The sequence below is a fragment of the Triticum dicoccoides genome, chromosome 6A (assembly GCF_002162155.2).
Source record: "Triticum dicoccoides isolate Atlit2015 ecotype Zavitan chromosome 6A, WEW_v2.0, whole genome shotgun sequence".
Classification (NCBI taxonomy): Eukaryota; Viridiplantae; Streptophyta; class Magnoliopsida; order Poales; family Poaceae; genus Triticum; species Triticum dicoccoides.
Window position 1 is genome coordinate 167037133 of NC_041390.1, and position 17680 is coordinate 167054812.

At 52.2% G+C, this 17680-nt stretch overlaps 1 long non-coding RNA gene across 1 annotated transcript; it reads left to right on the forward strand.

Annotated features, from left to right (window-relative positions):
- Window positions 1-7756: 7756 nt before the first annotated feature.
- On the forward strand, window positions 7757-12455 carry LOC119316446. Its single transcript, XR_005152990.1, has 4 exons — window positions 7757-8487; window positions 8861-8986; window positions 10113-10290; window positions 12120-12455. It is a non-coding gene; the product is annotated as an uncharacterized LOC119316446 (long non-coding RNA).
- Window positions 12456-17680: the final 5225 nt, after the last annotated feature.

Consider the following 17680-nt stretch of genomic DNA (forward strand, 5'->3'; position numbering starts at 1 on the left):
CTGAGCGGGGTCGGGGTGCGGTCTTCAAGGCGTCCACTCCCCGCGATCACGGGGTGGGGAGAGGTCACCTCACCCGTCCCCTCAGTTTTGCACGTCTGCCACGCGTCCCTGTGGTGGCAAACGGTGGAGGCGAGAAATCGGGCCGCCGCTGGTTGGGCAGCGGATCGGTCCTGATTCCCCGCGCCTCTGGTGTCTGGATTGGCCGAGCGGGGCGGCTGAGCCTCAGCCCCGTTCCTTTATAAAGAGGAGAAAGGGGGAAACGGCACCCCGCATTCTTCCATCTTCTATTTCCTTCTGCTTCTGCTCCTTCCCCTCATTCGCCATGGAGAAAGGGAACCCTGGTCCTTCGACGGTGGCAGCGAGGGTCGCCGCTCGACAGCGCATCCCTCCCCCTCCTGAACCCGTGGTGGTGGAACCGAACACGAGGGGAAGGGGGAGGGGGCGAGGTCGGGGGCGAGGTCGGGGCAGAGGTCGTAGCGCTCGGGGAAGACGAGGACGGGGCGGCGCGCCGGCCTCGCCCCTGCCAATGATGCCCTTCCCGATGGAGGGCCACGTTGAAGACCAGCCTTGCGAGTTCTTCATCAGGCTCCGCCGGCCCCGGCGTCGTCGTCTTCGTCTCCCCACTCCGTTTGCTCGGGTGATGGAGCATGCCCTGCCCCAGACCCTTAGGTTGCACATGAGGGGATGCGGGAACGGGGGCACGCGGGTCGACGTCGACTTCCTGGCTCCTCGAGTTATGTATCTCCGCCGTGGATGGAAGACGTTCGCTCGCATCCATAGCCTGACGGCGGGGCTCGTCATCTACTTCAAGTTAATGGAGGACGGCCTGCTCTCCGTCAAGGTCTTCGGAGACTTGGGAACCCGTCTGAAATGCTGCCTGGAGAGCTCCTCTGATGGAGATTCTGACGATGGAAGCTCGTCCTCGAGCGAGAGCGGCGAGGAGGACAGCGGGGCGGAAAGCGGGGACGAGTCCGACTAGGCATCGGACGCCCCGCGCATGGGCGGGTGCGGCAGCAGAAGCATCTGCACCTGGCCGCTCCTCCGGTAGAGGCTGACCGAGGGCAGGGCCATCTCCTTGAACCTTGCGGGGCTGTCTCCTTGGGCGGCTGGCGTCGGGAGGCTGCGGAAGAGGAAGAGGGTGGGAGGCAAGGCCGTCAACTCAGAGCACGCGGGCACCGACGCCTTCATCGTGTATTATCGGTCCTGTCGCCTCGTCTTCCAGCTCCTTTTCCGGCATCGTCATCACTGGCCCGCCCGTGGGTGGCCACCGAGATGTTCTCTTGGTGCTTTCTGCTGCTCGTAGCTCGCCTAGGCACCCCTTTTGCCCTTTCGCCTCCTTGACCTGCCTCCCGAGGAGAGGGACAAGAAAGGGACTACAGGAATCTTATCTCTTTTTACTTGTAAGCCTGCGGGCTTTTGTTAAATTTAAAACTTGTAATCCCCTTGCTCATGTTTTTCATCTCGCACGAACTGTACCTGTATGGGATGTTTTTAATGAAAAAGGGATGCTTGCTGGGTTTTTCATTCGCGGGTAAATCCCGCGACAAGGAGCGAATCCTTGTTATTGTTTTAAGATAAACGTTTTTCGCCCGGCAACAGACCTTGCCGTCCCCCCGCCCCACTCCACATGACCATTCTCGCGCCCTTGGCGGAGGCAGGGGTGAAGTGGGATTTCGGCTCCTCGTCCCACCCCCTTGTCGCCGCGGCTATGACCAAATCCGGACCTAGGAAATAATCCCTATGTATAGGAAAAAGGGGAGCACGGCAGGCTAGAGATAAAAACGAGGTTTCACATGCCCCAGTCCGGTTCCGAAATGCATGACAGAGGATAAAAGACTTATCTGGATCCACAACCCTTGGCAATCTCATCTTGCCGCGGGTGGATCCTTGTGCTTGCAACCCCCGGCAACTCTGGCTTGCTGGGGTCGGGGCGCTGGTCCGTTTCCTTCTTTCCGAGTAGCTCAGCAGAAGTGCGCACGTGCCCTGCGAACCAAAGGAGGACAGAAAAGGAACAGACACACACACACTCGACCTCTAGGCTAGGGGTTAGTCGTCGCTAAGCACTATCAACCCTAACCAAGGAAGAGACTCGACCTAGCATGCATGCTATAACTTAGGGCGCCAACGCTTCATTTATTTATGCTCAGGGTCTGCGCCTGGCTTTGTACAAAGGGTCACATGCCTTGTCGGCAAAGCTTGTACAAAAGGTGTCTTGCCGGGAGACCCGGCAAGCCACGCCTTATGGGTAAAACTTGCGAAGATGCTCGATGGTCCAGGAGTTTCTCACTAGGACGGCATCTTCGGTCTCCAGGCGGACTGCGCTGGGCCTGGTGACTCGCATTACCCGATAAGGGCCTTCCCACTTCGGCGTCAACTTGTTGGAATTCTTGGCCGACTAAACGCGCCAAAGAACAAGGTCGCCTTCCTCAAGGCTTCGGGCATGAACCTTGCGGCTATGATAGCGGCGCAAGGCTTGCTGGTAGCGTGCCGCTCTCACAGCCGCCCGAAGACGATCTTCCTCAAGGAGTGTCGCGTCATCTTGGCGCAACAGCTCTTGCTCAAGCTCATCATAAGCGGGTACTCGAGGTGACCCGTATATGAGTTTTGTGGGGAGAACTGCTTCTGCCCCGTATACCAGGGCAAAAGGTGTCTGGCCGGTGGCTCGATTTGGCGTCGTTCTGATCGACCAAAGAACCGCCGGCAACTCATCAATCCAGCGCCTTCCACTCTTGTGCTGCTTGTCAAAGGTCTTCGTTCTCAGGCCTCGCAACACTTCAGCATTCGCCCTCTCCGCTTGGCCGTTGCTCCGTGGATGTGCCACGGAAGCAAAACAGACCTTGCTGCCAAGGTCTTGGATGTACTGCATGAAGGTGTGGCTTGTGAACTGCGTGCCGTTGTCGGTGATGACTCTGTTTGGCACACCAAAATGGCAGACCAGTCCTTTAAAGAACTTGACGGCTGACTGAGCAGTCACCTTCCTCACTGCTCCCACTTCTGGCCACTTCATGAACTTGTAAATTGCAATGTACAAGTACTCAAAGCCCCTGACAGTGCGGGGAAAGGGCCTAGTATATCGAGCCCCTAGACCGAGAATGTCCAGGAGAGAGGGATTGTTTAAAGGGCTTGAGCCGCCTGATGAAGCTTCTTTGAATGGAGCTGGCACGCTTCACACTTGGTTACTAGTGTCGTCGCATCCTGGAGGGCGGTGGGCCAAAAGAAACCTTGCCGGAATGCCTTCCCGGCAAGGGCCCTTGACCCTATGTGGGATCCACATATGCCTCCATGTATCTGCGCCAACAGCTCCAGTCCTTCCTCCCAGGGGATGCACTTGAGTTTCACACTGTTTGGCCTCCTCCGGTATAGGACGTCATCGACGAACTGGTACAGGGCGGACCGACAGGCTACTTTCTCTGCTTCTTCCTGCTCCTCATGAAGCTCCCCTGTTTGGAGGACGTGGATGGTATGTTGTGCCCATGCCGGAGCCTGGGGCTTGACGGCAAGGACCAAAGGCATTTCTTCCGCCATGAGAGCGGCTGTCTCTACGGCCAGGGCTTGACGCCCCGTCGGAGCCAGTCGCTCTTGGCAGGCTCAGCGTCCGCGGCAGCACCCTTGCCGGCAGCCCCAGGGGGATCGGTAGGAAAGTATTTGCCGGGGCCTTATTTCCTCTGCTTGTTCTGCCCCGCTGATGGTTCGACAGATGGTTGAGTCAACCGGAGCAAAAAGGTACCTGGTTCCACAGGTAGCTTGAATGCGGCACGCTTTGACAGGTAGTTGCTCCAGGTAAGTTTCTCTCTTTTCCTATTTTTCTTTCTGTTTTCTATTTATTTTGCTCTGTTTTGATTTAGTAATAATACTAAACCATTTTTGTTGCTTCTGAAATTATTTGTGGATGCAATATGGACTAGCCCAAAGCCCCACAATATTTTTCAGAATGATGGGAGTTATAAAAGTATTTATAGGAATTTATAACCCCAAGTCAAATACAATATGAGTTAATTCAAAAATCCAAAAATGTCCTAGAAATATATTCATCATTTTTGGCAGAGGTTTCTACCCTAACCAAAAATCATGAACTTTTCTTGAGGCACTTTGGGTTCATTGAAAATGTTTTTAAGTTAAACCTAGTTGAGTTCTTTTGGTGCTAGGGATTGATCACCCCTATTTCAAATTTAGATAAAAATTTAAACATGATGCAACACCAGATGCTAGCACTAGGCATTACCAGAACTAGGGATGTGACACAGTGCCATCATCGGCATGGGGCCAGGACTCGGGAAGGCACCCGTGTGGTGGGACATAGATCTTTGTGAAGACATATTCAAGATCAGATCAGAAGACGACGATTCTCGGCAAGATCCTTGCCAAGGAAGGCCACCAGACGCCCGGCAAGATCCTTGCCGGGGATGACAACACGCCCCGGCGAGACCCTTGCCGGGCCAACCGGCAAGGCCCTTACCGAAGACGCCTGCAAGGCCACCGCCAAGCCCACGTCAACCAAGCTTATACCATCATTCACATGCAGCTGCCAGCCCAACCAGCTGGGCGGGCACCTGCGTGGCAACATGCAGCTCCCAGGCCAACTCATCAAGCGCCTGCATGGCGGCATGCAGATCTTCGTGAAGGCGCCACCACCGTGCCAACTCAGCTACCTGCCTGCCTACATGGCACCGCACACATCCCCGGTCGAGGCGCGTGTCGAAGCGAGGAGGAGCGGCGACGAACGGGACGAGCCTCGCCCCCGTCCCCGATAAAGTAAGAGGACACCTAAGCGATGCATTAAATGCACCTTGTCCTGTAATACGAGGGATAACCTCATACCACTATAGACCTTTCCACCTCCTGTGTGCCACTGTGGCAACCCCTTTTTTCCTATAAAAGGAGGCCCGAGGCGACAGGGAGGGGGATTCGGCTCTTTGGAACCACACACTGACCACAGCTAGTTCGAGAGCTCCAGAACTCTCAGAAATACACCCAACAAAGCAGGACTAGGGTTTTACGCATCCTCGCGGCCCGAACCCGGGTAAACGATCCTTGTGCTGTCTACTAGCCCTGCTCTCCTCGCAACCCTGCGCCCCGACAACCGTAGTAGGGATTTTCGTGATCCCATAGGTGTCGTTCCACACCGACATCCTTGGCGCGCCAGGTAGGGGGCGCAATTGTGAGAATCTGGTCTAGTAGTTAGCCTAGCAGTTCTTCGTCGCCATGGCCCCTAAGAAGAAGATGGCCACGGCGGTTGATTCGTTGGGAGCCGAACGACCCGTGCTGGTGCGGACGAGCAGCGGACCGGTCGTAGACAGGACCCGGGCCGCGCCCCGCGAGCACCAGCATCGCCCCAGGCAGTCGGAGCCTGGCGAGCGGCGTCGTTCGCGCGCCAGACGACTGGCTACACGTCGTCGGATCCAAGGATGGAGCTGGCCCCCCCGCAGGCGGTGCGGGGCCCTCCAGGGGCGTCGTTGTGCCGACTCTGGGTGTCGCGGCGATCTCTAGGACACCTACACCGGAGACCACCGCGCGTTCTTCCCATGGTGTGCGCGCCGAGCAGCGTCACCACGATGGTGACCCTGGGCACTGCCGTGGGAAGAGCCCTGTGCGTCATCGACAAGATGAGGGGGTTCAGCAGGCTCGCCGAAGCACTGGCGAAAATGGCGCGCAGCCGCTGGGTCGTGACAGAGCTCCTTCTAACGTAGTTAGAAGTCGAAGCGCGCCGCGATCCACGCAGCTGTCGCCGCCGCCCATGCCAGCGGAAGCTTTGGCACACGCCCAGCTACTCCTCGACTTCCCTCCTGCTGCGGAGAAGCTCGACGAGTGGAGGGCCCCCATCCGGAGCCTCGTCGCCATCGCAAATAAAGACGATCCGCGACCAGCGGGGCCCTCGGGCCGGCGCTCCACCGAGCCACTACATGCTGGCGCTGGGAGGACCGGGGGAGCTGCGGCCACGGTGCACTCTCCTCCTTCTCGCCGGCCGCCGCGGGCGTCGACCCATTGTGACGATGCTTGTGACAACATCTCCATAGCCTCGTCCGACCCGCGGACCCTCCGCGACCAGCGCCAGGTCCTTCGGGAGCGAGCTCACGAAGACGCTCGAACCACCGTCGAGCGCCGGTGCGGAACGCGCCGCCGGTCGGCCAAGCGGGCGGGACTCGCTATGGATGACCCGACACCGGGGGCCCCGACGGCCTACCTTACGAGGTGGGCTGCCCGGCTTTTACCCGTGAGCTGAGGCAGTTCCAGTGGCCGTCCCACCGCACGTTCAAGCCCAACGTCGGCGAGAAGTACACTAGCAAGACCCATCCGTCCGAGTTCCTCAACATCTACACCATCGCGATGCAGGCCGCTGGGGCTCGCGACGGCAAGGTGCTTGCCAACTATTTCCCGCTGGCGCTCAAGCCCAATGTGATGTCTTGGTTGACGCACTTGCCGGTGGATTCCATTTCTTCCTGGTCAGATCTGTGCCATGAGTTTGTTGGCGCCTTCACAGGAGGCCACCAAGCTCATGGCCAGGCCAGTGATCTGCATATCATTCCCCAGAAGGAAGGGAAGACCCTACGCAAGTACATCCAGAGATTTAGCTGGGTGTAGTACAACATCCCTGACGTTCATCCCGCCGCTGTGATTAGCGCGTTCCACCAGAACGTACGTAATCGCAAGATGCGCGAGGAGCTGGCAATGACCAAGGTTAAAGGTGTGGCCGAGCTCTATGTTCTGGCCGATAGGTGCGCCCGGGCTGAAGAAGGTAGGAAGTACCCCGGCGAAGACGTCGGCGCGGAAACCGACTCTACTGATGAAGACGCCGCCACCTCGACGAAGATGAGCTGGTGTCGCAACAGGAAACACAAAGGCAAGGCCGTGCTTGCCGTTGAGGGATCTGGCGACACTGGTGCCGACAAGAAGGTCAAGGCAGACGCCCCCGGCAAGGAGATTGCCGGGTGCGCCGCCTGCCAGGCCCTGACGCCTACCGACAAGCCAGGAAGCTCCGGCAAGCAATACTGCAAGATCCACCGCACCAAGGACCACGACCTTCAGAACTGCCGACAAGTCGAGCTGCTTGCTGAGAAGCAAAAGGCTGAGTATGAAAGGCGGGACAAGGAGAAGGACCAGGACGGTGCTGAGGGATCCGGCAAGAAGCGTGGCCGCCAAGGAGGCCGCCCGGGCAAGGACAACCAGCAAGAGAGGCCCACCCGGGGCCGCGACAAGAAACAAGACGACGACGGTCACAGCGAGGACGACGAGTCTGGTGAGCAAGGGTTCCAGAAGGCTACGAAGGCCATGTGCGTCGATGGCGGCGCCTCGCTGCATACCTCTCACCGCCGGCTCAAGCAGTGGGCGCGTGAGATTACAGCAGCAGAGCCGTCGTTCGACGCTCAGAAGCCGCTAACGCCCCTCATCTTTGACGCCGAGGACCACCCTGACCGCACTACCGCGGTCAGGTGTTTGCCATTGTTGGTCACTACACCACATCACTTAATTGGGGGCAATCAACTGCCGGAAGAAATACCAGGTGAACGACAAACTATCTGCCAGGAATCTCATTACTGTCGGCAGTAATACTTAAGGGCGGGTGAACTGCCGGCAGAAGTTGAGCAACGCAGGCATATAAACTGCCGGCAACGATGTCCACATTTTAGGTCACCTTATCTGCCGGGAGACCTGAACCCCGACTTGTTATTTGCGGGTACTATGTGTGCCGAGACATTTCAGCCAAAAAATAAAAGAAATAGCCGCCGCACCTCACCCTCACCTCTTCTATTCCCCCAAGTCGCACCCCCAAATCAGGCAGCCTTACACCCCTGATCCCATCCGCTGCCGACCAACCTTCGCCGCTCCTGACCTCAGCGGCAGTCGATAACCCTCCACCGTCCCCGACCCTAGCCTCACCCTTCGCCGTCCCTGACCTCTACCGCACCCGGCTTCCTTCCCGACCACCTTGGCGGGCTAGGGTTTGACACCGCCGGCCCTCCTGGTCGTCCTCCGGTTGGTCGCTAGAGGAAACGGCTTCCACCCTCCTTCCAAAGCCTGTGAGCACGGATGTGGCTCCTCCCACCATTCCTTCCCCTCTCCTGCTTGGAGCCGCCTGTGACAACGGATCTGGCTCTCCTCCACCAGCGGCGGATGGGATGGCGCGGATCCACCTCTTCTCCACAAGCACCGGCTGAGACGACGTGGATTCGCATCTCCCCCTCCCTCCTTGCCATGGCCGCCTTTATCCGTTGCGCCCCCGCCTTGCAGCTCCGCTTCTGGACGGAGATTTGGAGGAGTACCCGCCGCTCACGGTGGCTTCAAGCCTTGTTCCCAACTGGCCCTAGAGGCACACTGTTATGGCTCATTTATATACGGGGGTAGGGGGGCTTCAAGCCTTGTTCCCAACCCGCCGCTCACGGTGGCTTCAAGCCTTCTTCACTAAGGGTGCAAGCTCGACTGATTCAACGGTCTGCCTTGGTGTGATGGCTCCCCGTCAACAATCAGGTTGACGATGGCCTATGCTAGCTTGTAAGCCCTTATTCTTGTCCACCTAATTGATGGGGCTCTCTTCATTCAATGAATATCTTGATCTCGTAACTATTTTCAATCTAATGATAAGATCCGATTTATGCAAATCTTCTATACATTGTTTAGGTAGCAGGTATCGTCTTATTGGTTTAGAATAGCGGTTCTATTCCTGGGGAAAAAAGTATTGCTTGAATTTTATCTTGATCATCAGACCATATTCATGAATTACTAGATGTTTCATGTGAGTTGTCTGGGGTCCGAAGTCCCTTTGTTCACATAGTACATTTTTGTTTCTGTATGTGGATATTTATTTATTCTATGAACATAAGTGTTGCAAACTTCTGTGAAGTCTGATAAAACTAGAACAATGCAGCAGTTTCTTACCCTGTTCCAGTCTGCTGGAAGTGTCTCTGCTGCCTCCCCAAGATGCTGGAAGGTCAACTCCATCGATGCTCTCTCCGCCGCTTCCATAAGCCGCCAGACTGTACAGTTCTGCAAGGTACAAGTTGCTCCTCCCGTGCTCCCTCCGCTGCCTGTGTTTGCTATGATATATTGCTGCTAATGCTGCTCTTTCTCCCCTCCTATGATTTTATGTCCCTAATCTACATGCCATGTCAAGCTGCATCCTCTTCTTTCTTAGCTGCAAGTGCTCAATGCACCAGGATATACTCCCTTTGTTTCTAAATATAAGATGTTTTGGAAGTTTAAATTAGACTGCCAAAACGTCTTATATTTAGGAACGGGTGTAGTATATAAAAATCTACCTCTTACTAAGCTCTTGTTGTATATTGGGAAGAGAAATATGCTTTGAATCATCTCCACGAGGATGTAGAATTACATTTATGGAAGGTTCATATTCAATTTACTAAAAACATGAAGCAATGATCTCCTTTTAAATATGTTTGACTAGTAAATGGTATTTCTGTGTAGCAGCCGTGTGCGCAAGAAAGATAATACAAGATATCACCCACTTTCATGACTTGGCTCAATAAAGTGACATTAGTGAAAAGTAAAAACTGACAACTATACTTACTGGTAGACTGGTACCTAGAGCAAGTATAGGGTCTTGTAGACTGGTGCAAGAAGAAATTAAAACCAGTCCAAACAGGTCCTTTATGGTTTTTTGTTGGATGTCTGCATTCTAGCTAAACATGACCTTGAAGTTAATTGTCCTCCATCTTGCTGTGATGTTCAAATTTCTCTGTTTTATTTCGAATATTCTATTTTTCCTGTCGTAATGATAGTCATGTGGTAAGTGGCAGTACTATGTCAGAGTGATGTTGCTCTGCTTTGTACCAACTTAGAATTCATGTTTTAGACTAACCTCAAATTTCAGCTCGGCATTATAACTTAGGTCTTGAAAGGTTTGACACAATCTTGAAGGTGTTGGAGGTTGGGCAAGATCTGCAAGGCGACCATACTAGTTTTTTATGCTAATTTTGGTAGTAGCTTCTCTGTTTGTGTTCTGCAAAATCCGACGGAAAAAACAAGTGCTATGTTTTTATAATATAGATGATGATATTCAGCAACTAAAGTTTGTGCCTTTCTTTCCAGTTTTCAGTTACATGCTTATCTGCATGACACCTAACGTGTCAATCCTAATGTGCCACGAATTCTCGTTTCAGGAAAAAGAATGGAAAAGGAATAGAAGAAGACAATGCTGAAGCACAAGAGCAAGAGAGGCTAGCTATACTTAAAGCAAGGAATAGTGATGATTTTGAACGATTTGGGTCCTTCACATTCTCAAATCTAAAAGAAGATTTTGGAGGACGAGCCAGTCAGCGACAAAATAAAAGAAAGAAGGTGATCTCTTTGGTTACTGCATCTATTTTACAATTGCATCTATCATAAAACTTCATCTTGTTACATGCTTTGCGCATCTCACTTTGTCATGCACATTAATTCATGCTTTGCAGAGTTCACTTTGTCATGCATATTAATTCATGCTTTTTGCAGTTCACTTTGTCATGCACATATTAGGTGCATGTTGATGTTAAGTTTGCACATCATCTTGTTGCTTATTTGTAGAGCAATGTAGAAAATCCTACTGTTAAAGTAACTCATCTTAGGTCCTAAATAAATAGTGATACTCCGTGAGCAGCATAGATGAGATCAGTGGCGAATCCAGGAAGACAATGAAGGGTGGGCTCAAACTTAACAACGAGAAACTAAGCATCATTTTAATTAAAGAGAAAAGGGCATTATCTCCTAATTTTTTTTATCCAAATAAGCTAATATTTGCCAGAATGCTACTGAAAATATATGTCTTATTACTGTCATCTTATGGTTTTCTGAAAATATCAAATTTTGAACGGAAATTTATATCTATCTAGCTAAATAGTCATTATCTCCAGTCCTTTCGCTCCAAACAAGCTGAAACTTTCTTAGATTACTACTAGAAACATGTAGTATTTGATACATTTAAAAAAACAAAATTTTCACCAAAATATGAATTAGTTAGCAAAATATAGCCATTATTACTTAATCCTTTTTCTTCAAATAAGCTCAAAATTAGCCAGATTACTATTGGAAACATGTAGTATTTACTATAGTTGTTCTGAAGTTTTTAAAAAATAGAAAATTTGATTATATATTTCATATTTTCCTACTTAAACAGACAAATATTGATATTCTTTTTTACAGCAAAAACAAATATTGATATACTTGTCTTGAGCCGTGGAGCGTGAGGGTCCGTCATCTCGCTATGTCCATACTCGATATCCTGTGTGCTACTTGCGTGTGGGCTGTTGGAGTGTTGGTGCTGTTCGGCAGAGAATAAGATATTGGGTTGCTGAGCTGCGACGTGAGTACTAATTTTTTAAATATTTTTGGAGGGTAGTCTAGAGCGTGTTGAAGCCCCCCTACTAGACTCGCCACTGGATGAGATACTTCTATTCTTGTCAGCCTGCCTGAATGCACGAGAGCCTAGCTGTTGCTCAAAGACCGAATGCACAACCCACTGCAGCTCAGTCTATGAGAACAGCAGACCAGCAAGCCTGAGATGATGTGTTTCCAAAATAACTAAGTGTTGACTAATGCCTTAGTACTACCATGATTCAAATTTTGAGTTTTTTTCCTGTGTTTTTCTTTAAGCTGGTCCGCCCAACTATTTTGTTGTAGCTCGGCCACTGATCCAAATTAAATTCCATCCCATTCAAATCCTATAGCAATTTCTTTGTAGGATAGTTCTCTATCATTTAAATCCTATGTCACTCGTAAGAATAAATAAGCTTTATACTAGTATGTTGTAACTTGGCATCCAATCAATGTATATTACCCAAAGATAATAATATCTTTCTGTGAACACTAGACACAAATCTGAGCAGTATATACTCCATTTGCAAATCAATTCCATATCCCTAATCATAGTTTTCACTAGTACGGAGTAATTTGTAACTTTGCATTCGAACCAAGCAGTATATACTCCTTTTGGGAAGTTTTTGTATGCGTAGTTCAAATAATTCCCTGCTTGATCTAATTATGTAATATTGCTTGCTGCGATGATGAAGTGCTGCACATTCAGAAGAGTTTTATTTATGCGGATCAGTTAAACTGCAGCATGTCAAAATCTTTAATGTGTTAATTGAAAATCTGAAGCAAGAGATCCATTTTGAGTTTTTGATTTGGTGCAGGTTTCTCAAAGATTGACAAGTTAATGGAGGTTTGGGAGATCTGCAGGTCGACGAAGATTATGAACGCCTACAATTAAGTCAGTGTAGTGACAATGGAATATGCCTTGTTTGTTGAACCTGGAGACTCGCTCTGCTCATTTTGGTGGTTGTTAAGTCAATGTATGCTCATGTTGGTTGTGTGGTGCATCAAGAAATAAATGTGTTTCTCCTTTTTTGGCACAACTTCGGCTTGGTTGTGTGGCACATCTAAAAACAAATATAAGCACTTCTTTTGTGGCACAACGTCTTTGTATATGATTGCTATGATTATTGAGTGAAGTTCAATACTTATGACGAGGCCTTTATGTAACTTCAATTGAGATGTATATATAAATTGCATGATACCGTCCTGATTGCTTGAACATAGCGAATGGATGCTAAACTGGGAGATATGTTTCCCTTTGCTAGTGAAACTAACGTGATGGCATATTAATTGCCAGGCAAACAAGCTTCTGCAGGCAGTTCCACTGCCGGTATTTGTAGTCTCCCGTGCCTTGACCAATCTGCGGAGAGAATATTAACTGCCGGCAAATACATGTGCACGGGCAGAAGAAATGCCGGGAATAGTTTATCTGCCGGGACAAGTAATCCCCGGCAGCCGTTCTCGTGGCAGTTCTATCTGCCGGAAGAAATGCTATCCCGGCAGTTTCTCTGCCCTTTAAAGGGCTTTCTCCCGACAGATTAAATGCTGTTGCATTGGTGTTGTGGTGTAGTGGGTCTCGCCAACAATACGCAACCTCAAGGTGAACAAGATGTTGGTTGACGACGGGGCCGGCCTGAACCTGATCTCGCCTGCCGTGATCAAAAGGTTGCAAATTCCTGATGGAGACCTCGAGGAAATGGGCACGTTTCAAGGGGTCAATCCGAGGAGGAGCCAGCCGAAGGGAAAGGTCACACTGCCCGTGACATTTGGAGGAGAGTTGAACTACAGGACAGAGAGGATCGTCTTCGACGTGGCCGAGATCCCCTTGCCCTACAACGGGATCCTCGGCCGCCCGGCATTGGCCAAGTTCATGGCGGCGTCACACTACGCCTACAACATGCTGAAGATGCTCGGGCCGTTGACCATCATCTCCGTCCCCTTCGACAAGAAGGACGCGCTGATCTACGCCGACCAACTCTACCGGGAAGCAGTTGCAGCAGCTGCCGTCAAGGCACCTGCTCCTGTCGCTAACGGCCCGGGAGGGAAAAAGGAGCCCGGCAAGACCTCTCGCACCCACTCCGGCAAGCGCACCTCCTCAGACTGTTGTGCTACCGTTGAGGACGTGCCAAAGAGCTCTACCGACAAAAGCAAGAGATCCAGAGCTGAGCCGCCGCAGACCAAGAAGGTGCCCGTCAGGAGGATGGCACGGGAGGAGCCTTCATCATAGGCTCCACCCTCGACACCAAATAGGAAGGCGTGCTCGTTACCTTCCTGCGGGCAAATGTCGACGTGTTTGCATGGCAAGCGTCCAACATCCCCGGTGTCCCCAGGGAGGTGATTGAGCACCACCTAGCTGTCTGCCCCCATGCGCGGCCCGTCAAGCAGAAGGTCGGAAAGCATGCTCTAGAGAGGCAGGAGTTCATCACAGAGGAGATCAGGAAGTTGGAAGTGGCAGGTTTGGTGAGAGGGGTGCTCCACTCGACGTGGTTGGCCAATCCAGTAGTGGTGCGCAAGGCGAATGGGAGGTGGAGGCTGTGTATTGATTACACAGATATTAACAAGGCTTGCCCTAAGGACCCCTACCCGTTGCCGCGCATCGACCAGATTGTTGACTCCACGGCCGGGTGTGATCTGTTATCATTCCTGGACGCCTACTCAGGTTACCACCAAATCTTCATGACAAGAGAGGACGAAGAGAAGACGACATTCATCACCCCATGTGGTACGTATTGATTTTTACGGATGCCTTTCGGGTTGAAGAGTGCAGGCTCAACGTTTGCAAGAGCAGTCCAAATTGGTTTTGAACCTCAGCTCGATAGAAATATGGAGGCCTACATGGATGACATAGTGATCAAAACCAAGGACGGGCCAACTCTTGTGCAAGATCTGGAAGGCACGGCCCCCGACGGAGTCCGGTGCCACCAAACGAATGCCCGCGCACTCGAGTGAAGTGGTCCCAAAGAAGAAGATGATGCAGCACCCGGTTTACTTTGTCAGCTCCCTCTTGCAGGGGCTAGGTCGAGGTATTCCGGCGTGCAAAAATTGCTCTTCGGCCTCCTTATGGCCTCAAGGAAGCCGCATCACTACTTCCAAGCCCACGAGATCACTGTCATCCCCTGCCTCCCGTTGCAACGGATACTGCACAACCCGGACGCAACCGGAAGGATTGTGGAATGGGCCTTGGAGCTGTCAAGTTTCGGTTTGAAGTATGAAAGTACCTCGACAATTTAGAGCAGAGTCTTGGCAAAATTCATCGCAGAATGGACCTCGACGCCCGACGAAGAAGTCCAGGAGACCACTCTCCCCGGCAAGGAAGCAGACCGCGACTGGATCATGTACTTTGATGGGGCTTTCTCGCTGCAAGGCACCGGTGCCGGTGTGCTACTCGTCGCACCCACCGGAGGACACCTCAAGTACGTGATCGAGATGCACTTCCCCAGGGAGATGTCCACCAACAACACTGCTGAGTACGAGGGATTGCTTGCCGGTCTCAGGATCGCGGCAGACCTCGGGGTTAAGAAGCTCATCGTCAGGGGCGACTCACAGCTCATTGTCAGGCAGATCAACAAGGATTATCAGAGCCCATTGATGGAAGCCTACGTAGATGAGGTGAGGAAGCTGGAGGAACGCTCTGACGGTATCCAGGCGGAGCACGTCCCCCGAGCAGAGAACGACATCGCTGATTTTACCTGTCGCCCACCAACCGGCCCAGCACTGTAGTTGGCCGGCCCAGCCCACCAGGGGCTCCTCCCTGTCGTCTTCCCCCTTGCCAGAAGGACGAGCGCGTGGTCAGCGCGCGCGAGCACGCGTCCGGCCACCTCCCACCTACTTGTCGCTGCTGGAGTCGGCCCCGAGCGCCACGTGCATCGACCCGACCTCTCCCTGGACCTCTCTCACTCTCCCTCGACCTTCTCCCCCCTCCTCTTTTCTCTTCCCCAGCACCACCGAGTGCGGACGCCGCCGCCGCTCACCGTAGCCGCAGCCACCGTCGTCCTCTCGTCGCCTCGCCATGTCTAAGAGCTCCGCCGTCGCCCACATCAATGAGCAGGCCGAGCCCCGAGCGCTCGCACGCCCTGCACCGCCTTCACCGAGCCGTCTCCAACCTCGCGTCACCGGAGATCCCCTTCGCCGCCCCGACCGCTCCGGTTCCTCCCCGACCTCGCCGACCCGTTCATCATGACCGCTGTGAGCTACTGGCCGTTCTTCCCCTCTCCGTTCTCTTCCTCGCACACCGTAGTGACTTGTCACAGCCCTAGCCTTAGCCTTTGCTTGACCTTGCATGATCATCATGTCATCATGTTTAAGTTTTATGAAACTCTGAAATGGGGATGGTCAAGCCCTAGCACAAATGCAATTCAAATAGTTTCAAATAAAAATATTTTCAGTGAACTCAAAATGCCTTTCAAAAATGTTCATCATCTCTGGTTTAAGGTGGAAGCATCTACCCAAGATGATTTGCATTTTTGCTGGACACATTTGGGCTTTGAATTAAATCACTAGGTATTTGAATTTGGGCATTTAATCAATATAAATATTTAAATGCTCGAATAATCCTGGAAACAATTTTGGGCAGTCGTAAATATTTCAAATAAAGCCCAAAATATATCCCAGGATTTATGGAAATGAGTTAGTATTATTACTAATTCCTAACATATCAAATAAATAGAAAACAGAAAACTAACAGAAGGAGAGAGAGAGTTTCCTTACCTGGCGCCACCTGGCGGCCCAGCTGGCCCAGCCAGCCCACCAAGGGCACGGGCGTCTTCTTCCCCGCGCCAGCGCATGAAGCAGCTCGCTGGAGCGCGCCGCCGCCGCCTTGGCCACCTCCTGCTTCCTCCCGGGCCTTCTAGCGACGCCACGGAGACGCCCCATGGCCCCTCGCTCCTCTCCCTCACTCTCTGCTCTCCCCCTCGCCCTCTGCTCCCTCTCCCGAGCACACCCGAGCGGAGCTCGTCGTCGCTGACGCAATTTACCGCGGCCACCGTCCATCCCGTGCCTCCCCGATGGGTCCAGAGGAACCGCCTCGACCCCCGCGTCCTCTGCACCAATCCAGGCGCCGCCAGGAGCTCCATGACGATGACCCCGAGCTCTTCTTCCTCCTCGGACCCGTGGGTCACCGCCGGTCGATTCGCGCCACCGAGGACGTCCCCAAGCCCGCTGAGCCGTTCTTCGACCTCCCTGTGAGCTCCTGTTGTTTCCGCCTCGCTCTCCCCCTCCGTTCCTGTTCCCTAGCCCCGTCTTCCGATCAAGCCCAAAGCTCCCCGCCGCCGGCCATGTCGCCATCGTAGCTACGGCCGCACAACTTGGCGTTCGAGCTCATCGTTGCACTCACCGCACTTTCGTGAGTCAAACACGACTAACCACGGCTCCTCCCTTGCTCGGCATCGCCCAAACCATTGCCGGCCAAACTCCGTCCGCCGCCCAACTCGCCGCCGCCGCCGCTACAGGCCACCCCAGCTCCGGTCGCTGCCACCACTGGATGCGCGCGTGTGCCAGCAACCCATAGCCGCAAACCTCGCTCGAAACCATCGCCCGTAGCTCAATAGTGCTAATCACCGCCAGCTAAACCACTTTTAGACGCTGACAACGGGCCCCGCAGCGGGTCAAAGCCCAAGTCAACGCGGGATTAGTGTCTGACTCACTGGCCAATGGACCCCACGGGTCAGTTTTGACCCTGTTGACCTTGCTGACATCGTGCTGTCGTCATGCTGACGCAGTAAGTAATTTTCTGGATTTTAAAATAATCCAGGAATTCCAGAAAATTGCCTAAACTTCGAAAAATCATAGAAATTCAACCGTAACTCCAAATGAAATAATTTATATATGAAAAATTATCAGAAAAATTCAAGGAATCTGTTTATGTCATTTTCATGCATGTTAGAACAACTTATGGCTGCTGTTTAGGCCAATTCACATAAATGGAATTTAAACTCTCACATATGGAGTTTGAATTTGAACCTAGGGTTCAAACCAACTCCATTTAACATGTTGCTAGTTGCATTAGCTCAAAACACAGCATATTGACATGTCATGATCATGCATCATATTGTGCATTGCATTGATTGTGTTCATTCTCTATTGCCGGTGGTTGTCCCCTCTCGATAGACGTTGTACCGACGCTGTGATCGTTGACACTGATGAAGACCCAATGATATCTTCAGAAGTGCCAGGCAAGCAAAACCCCCTTGTTCATTCCGATACAATCCCACTCTCGCTCCTGCTCTCTTTTACTGCATTAGGACAACGACGATTCAATTGTTACATGCTGCGGTAGTTGAACCCTTTTCCTCTGCATGACCTGTCATTGGCACAGTAAATAGATGAAACCCACTAGCATGAGTAGGAGTTGTTTGAGCCCTGATGTGCCTACTCATTCATG